The sequence below is a fragment of the Oryctolagus cuniculus genome, chromosome 7, assembly GCF_051225735.1.
Source record: "Oryctolagus cuniculus isolate XC-2025 breed Fujian yellow rabbit chromosome 7, ASM5122573v1, whole genome shotgun sequence".
Lineage (NCBI taxonomy): Eukaryota > Metazoa > Chordata > Mammalia > Lagomorpha > Leporidae > Oryctolagus > Oryctolagus cuniculus.
In genome coordinates this window covers 144,745,585-144,752,097 of record NC_142873.1, presented here as the reverse complement: position 1 = coordinate 144,752,097, position 6,513 = coordinate 144,745,585, and positions in this window count along the sequence as shown.

Below are 6,513 nucleotides of genomic sequence, written 5' to 3'. Positions count from 1 at the left end.
GCGCGCAGGGGCCTGGGGCCGCGGAGCCGGCGGTGGCCGACGGGCCGGGGTGCTTCCCGCGGCCTCTGGGCCCCGTGTTGGGCGCTGTGGCTAGGGCGGAGGCTGCGGGTGGGAGTGAAGGGGGCGGGGCCTGAGAATGGAATGGGAGTGGAACGGGGAGTCGGGGCGGGGCGGGGGGTGCCGATTAGCCAGCGGGGCTGCGACTTGCCGGGGTGTCCCGATTAGAAGGGAGGGGCAGAGGAGAGAAGCGGTTCTTCAATTTGGGGGCGCTCTCCCTTTCTAAAAAGGTCTCCCGTGGCGTACTTTAGCGCGAGCCAGCGAGCCCCGTCCCCTGCACCAGCGACCCCTCCTCTCCGTCTATCTCTGAGCTCCCACACCTCGTTTTCCTGGACGTCCGAGGGCGGCGAGAGCGCTGAAGTCCTGGGTACCCCACAGACAGCCCCACGCGGAAGCAGGATTCAGATTCCACAGCTCTGAGCTCCTGCTGCGCCCGGGGCTGGGCTCAGCACTTTCACCTACCTCCTCTTCAGGTCACATCTGTTCTGCAGCCCCTGGCTGCGGGCCCCCTGCCTGGCCTGACCCACAGATGGGAATGTGCTCGGCCCAGGGCCTGTCGCGGCTGGACGGCCCCGGAAGAACTGCCGCAGGCACCGCGGGCCCCTGCGTCCTGCTACAGCCCGGCGAAATTGTGCTGTGGCTGTGGTCCCCTCCTCCATGCGCTGTGCCTGGCTTCTCTCCGTGCCGTGCTTCTGTGTGCCCTTCCCGGCGCTTCCGTTCAGCAAATGTTAACTGAGGTCCGCCGGGCACAGGCGTCCAGAGGTCCTGCAGGTCCCACCTCCTCCCAGCGGCTGCCCCGGTCTGCACTTCCTCCAACAATGTCTTTGTTCTCAGCCCACCTGTCCCTCACTCCTTTCGCCTGGTCACCATCTTCTCCACACCTGCACTCCTCCCAAGCCCCTCATATTCAACAATCTGGAACCCCCAGAGGGCAAAATAGAGGATGGGGGTGGGAAGTGAAGGGGCTCTTGTTGTGGGGGGAGCTGTGGCAGTGACAGGAGCAGTCTAGGATTCCAACCAGTGCACCCCTCGACTTGCCAGCGTGGCTGCCGTGCCCGGCTGGCTCCATCCGGGAGCAGCTTCTCGCAGACAAGCTAGCCCCTGCACTCAAAGCTGTCCTCCTGGAACGGGGAGCAGTGAGTGGCCAGATAGTGACAAAAGCAGGTCAATGTCATTGGAAGCCCTTTGCAGCTCCATCGCCTGACTCGAGTTCTTACCAGTAGATGAGACTTTGGCATTTCGCCTTAGCTGGCCCTACACAGGACAGAGCCTGGCACCGGGGCGGGTGCGGGAAGCTTGGGTTCCTCTCTTACCCACCCCTACTCCCCGCCCATTAGGCCTGGCCCGCCCGCCCCAGCAGTGAGGACCTGACTCCGTCTAATTCAAGTTTTGGGAGGCAGTGAGATGGGATAAGCCAATACAGGATGGCTTCCGGGAGGTATGGCGTCCAGGTTATTTGGGATGAAGGTGAGTTTGGGAAAGGCACGGGAGGGGCCAGCTCCACAAATGAGAGGGGAATAGAAGTTTAGGGTTTTTCAAGCATGCCCCTCCCACCCCCTCCCCCTTGCTGGTCACCTGCCCCGTCCCCGGAATATATGGGTGCCGTTAGCCCCCAAGTTGTTGACTGGCACTGGGAACCAAGCCCTGTAGAGGTTCCCTGTTACTTGGGGGCTGGTCTTTCTCCCCCAGCCTCTTCAAATTGCTTTTGGGGTCTCCCCAAACTCCAGCCGAGTCTTCTTGTGGACTGCTGCTGCCACCTACTGTCTAATGTCTGCATCTGCGGGCCAGCAGGGCGGCTGGGAAGGCAGGATCCTGAAAGGCGACTGACTGCAGGGAGGGGACCCGGATTCTAGAAGAGCCTGCATCAGCCCTTTCTGGGCTTAGCCGGCTCCAACCACTTCTGCGTCATGGGACGCAGCAGGTGGTAGAGCCAGATCCGGGGAAGTATCCGTGAGAGCCGCGAGATAAACTTGTGGGGCCCCCGGCTTTGGAGACCGCACAGGCGAGGAGCCAGGCAGACCTGCTCTTGAACCCGCTGTTGCTGCTGGTTCCTTCACCTCAGTCTGGGTCTCCCCGCGTGGAAGATGGGGGCGGAGCTGCGGAGACTAACTGAGCACATGGACGTGACCGCACTTTGAAAACCAGCAAGGGCATGAGGAGGAAACATTGAGTCATAATAATAATAATAATAATGACAATAACTGGGAGGTCACAGCAGCCTGCAGCCCGGCCCTGGGCCTCGTGGAGAGGGCAGAAGGCGGTGAGCCTTGGGAAGGGACAGGCTGCTGCCTGAATACGGAAGTTGTAGCTAGGGGGCTGCCTCGGGGGGACCTGAGGGCGCTGCAGAGGGCCACGTCCCCAGAGGCAAGCAGCCCTACAGAGCTACTGGGCTGTCCTGCACCGCTGAGCTGGGGCTCCAGGAGGAAGAAGTCCCTGGGCCCAGAGCCACCATGGCCCTGGTTTTTCTCTGCTTTGGAAGCGAACAGGTCCGAGCCAGGGCCCAAGATACCGCAGAAGCAGGAAGCTTCCTCGTTGTGGTACAGTGGGGCCTAAGGCCCCCAGGCTCCTCAGCCCTCCTCCCAGCCGGCCCCCTCCCTCCACTGTGCAGTCCTCCCGCATTCTTCCAGGCAACCGGAAACCCCAGCTGCAGCCCAGACTTCAAACAGCTCCTCCCTCTGGGGCAGGGGGTGTGGGAGGGGAGGCCAGAGGCCAGAGGGCAAAGGTCAGCTTTGTTCCTGCCGGAGGTGGTGAGGGACCTGGGGGAGGCTGAGGGGGGCAGGGGAGGGCCCTTGACAGCCACACTGCGTGTGTGTGAATTCCTGAGGCCGGCAGGGTGTGCGTGGTTCTCATGGTTCTCGCTGGCTGCCAGTGCCTGGGCAGACGAGGGGCCTGCGTGCGCTCTCTGCTTGTGTGTCTGGGTGTCTGGCCGCGACACATCAGAGGGTCATCACCTGCTTGCCTGACTCACAGCCCAGTCCAACTGTGTGTCCCTGTTAGTGTGACCTGTGTCCCGGAGAGGCGTCCCTCTCCACGTCCTCCCTTCCCATCACGCCTCCACGTTGGTCACCAGGGAGCTCCCTCAGGAAGGTGACTGCAGCCTTGTGAAGCCCTTGCTCAGAACTCTGCGGGTCCCCAGCAGGTGCATGGCAGACAAGACCTCACCATCTTCATCTTCGCCTTCAGCCACTGTTGCCTCCCCGCAAACTCCGCACTCCCATTGCCCCTGTGTGAGTGTAACCCGCGCCCCCCACAGTCCCGTTCCCAGCTTCCGAGCTCACTTCGTGCTGTCTGGTCCTCAATGCCCTCCCTCCTCTTGCTTCTTTACCAACCAAAAGCTGACTTTTTTTTTTTGGTGGGGGGAGGGTCTGCAATAAAGGAATACCTCCTCTGGGAAGCCTTCCGGACTTCCACCTGCCCAACGGAGTTAGGACCCTGCGTTGTTCTGCCACACACCCCTTATTGTCATTGTCTGCCTGTGTCTGTCCCCTGAGCTCCTGTCACCAGCCGGGACTTTGCTGCGTCTCCTGACCGGCAGCGGGAAGATCCCAGGGGAAAGTTTCCCGCTGTGCAGGCTGTAGTACCGATGTTCCCCACTAGAGGGAGCGTGGACATCGCTGCAGGACCATCCAGGCAGAGTGGGGGGGCGGGGAGGGTGACAGATGGAGGAGGGAGGGAGCGAGAGGGAGCGAGGGAGGCTTCCACCCTGCACCTGGGGACAACTACTGGATTGGATTGAGGACTTATCCAGCCAGTCCTGGAGCAGAGGGACTCAGGATAGCTTCCTGCAAAACGAGCCCTGTTTCCTAACCACTGATGTCTTTTAACCTTTCCCCACAACTCAGGGGCCATATCCCTTGGTTCCCCCACCTACTTCCTGTCTCTGACCTTCCAACCTTCCTGCATGCCGCATCAGCACCCTCAGCCCTCCCATGCATAATGTTTCTCACTTGCCCAAATGGGCCTTGCTCTACCATACCTCTGGGCCTTTGCACGTGCTGTCCCCTCAGCTGGCGATGACCTCACCTTTTAGCTACCTCACCAGGCAGATTTTGCTTTCACGTATTCCAAGAACTCTCCCTTGGCTCTCGGAATGACCTTGCCCCAAAGCGTTGTGATTGTTTATGGCTCTGCCTCCTCCACAGGACCAGCCTGCAGGAGACATCAGTAAGCGTGTGCAAAATCAACACAGGACCTTGTTCTTCTAGGAGGAGGATCCTCAGCACGGACCCTTTGCACCGTGGCTCCCTGAGCCTGACTGGCCTGGTGTTATACCTTCGCACGCTGCTCCAGCGAATAAAGGGATGTGGCACGGTGGGATGCATGAGCGTTCTGAGCTCCGACTCTGGTTCTCCCATCCAGCTGGGTGACCTTGGGTGCGTGTAGTGGCTGCTCAGAGTCTTTGTTCCCTCTTTTGTGAAATGGGGACCATCACACTCCCGCACTGCTTCGCTGAGAGCATCCAATTAGACGATGCGTGTGAAACACCCAGCATCCGTCAATTAGGTGTCCTTCTCCCCCACCATGAACTTGGAAATAAAATTGCCCTCTGAGTCTTAAGCCAGTAAAATCCACGCATGGCAGAGAAGAGCCAGGTGGGGGAGTGAATGAGGCGAGAGATGGTTTTGTAAACGACTGAAGAGTTTGTGAACGGTGCAAACCGCAATCAAGGTGACCCGCCTGTAATCTCAGGGAGGCAGGGCGAGGATGTGATTGAAATTGAGAAAGCAGAAGCCTAATCAATTGCATTGTGCTCTATCTGAAGGGAACAGGAGGCTGTGTAGGAAAGGGGGTGCAAAAGAGAATTCATTCGTTTGCTCCTCAAGGAGAGACAGGGAACCATCAGACCCTGGGGGCCCAGGCCCTGGAGACTCTGGTCTCTGTGGAGAAGCGGTCAGGGGCCTCATGGCCGCCCAGAAGGTCACCGCCCTGTAGCGCCTGCACTGAAACCAAGCGGGCATCGGGTGCCAGGCAGGGTCCTCGGAGGCAGGCGAGAATGCTCTGGCTCCAGGAAAGGCTGTGGATACAAAGTGCACCGGTTTGGGCTCAGAGATTGGGTTAAGCCTCTGCTTCTCCACACGTGTCCTGGCAACCTTGAAAGAGCTGGTCTACTTCACTGTGCCTTGGTTTCATTATTAGCCAAACGACGGTGCCACAGCCGCCTCTGCGTAGGGTGCAGCAAGGCGACCCAGCTGCACGCACTTGGCGGGATGCAGGGCACGGAGGAAACACCTTGCAAACGGTGGTGACACAGACCCCCAGCATGCACTGGGCATTCCCTTGCTGTTTCACAGATGGGGATGTTGAGGCTGCGGGAGATTAACGAGCAGCACCGTCACATGGCTGGTGAGGGGCAGAGGTGGGATTTTCGCAGCCGGCACTCCTGCTCCGGCTCCAGCTCTTGGCTGCTTGCTCCGCGGTAGACACGCTGGCCTCTGGCTTCCACATCAGGCTCTTTTGAGTCTGGCTGGGTAGAAACTATGGCCCTGGAGAAGCTGTGGTCTGACAGAAGCTGTCTGCAGAGCTAAGGCCCCCACGACAGCCTCTCTCTCCATCTCTGGGCTCACATTCAACCGCCCCACTGCAGGGCTACACACAGAGAATCCTCGGTCTGCCTGGCTTGCTTTCCTGTAGGCCACTCAACTCGGGGGTGGATTTCCAGGGCATCCTTCCATGAATGACTACAGGGAGGAGGAGGATCCCTCACACATGCAGGAGAGATACACTCTCTTCCCAAAGCCTAGAGGCAAGGAGGTCTAAGAGAAAAGACCACGGGCTTTGGTGTAAGCCCTGGGTTCAAATCCCAGCTCTCTCACATCCAGCTGTGTGACCTGGATACATCACGGAACCCTTGGCCTCAGGCTTCTGGTCTGCAAATGGCACTAAGCAGAGAACCAGGCTCAGGTCCTGAGTCAATGAGAGGATGGATGGGAGCAGAGGGGACCTCCGGCAGACGCCGCCGCCACCACCACTCCTTCTCTGCAGCCTGCCCGTGACCTCCCCCCGGGTGTGGCCGCGTCTTACTCATGCCTGGGTCCTGCTTAGCCCAGGGCCCTGTAGGGAGTCCATGTGCCATCATTGCTTGCCTATTGCAACAGCGACTGCCGGCCGTCCCAGCCCATTCCCCCACTGAGCCAGGGGACGGCAGCTGCCTCCCCGCGCTCTGATTTCCACACAGAGGCTGCCAGAGTTTCTCCAAGGGGAGCTGGGGGCGGGGCAATTCAGGGCACAGGTGCATGGCAGGTTGTTCTACGCCCCTGATCACAGCCCCCAAAGTGCCAGTAGGAGCCTTCAGTCACTGTGACAAACAAAACTGCCTCAGAACCTCCCCTTGGGGGACGGGATGCCCCCAGTGAGAGCCAATCAGCTCTCCCTCCTCCTTGCCCTCTCCTCATCCTCTTGGGGAATCTGACAGCTGCCCTGCCCCTGTGGCTAGAGGCCAAGGTTGTGCCTGGGATG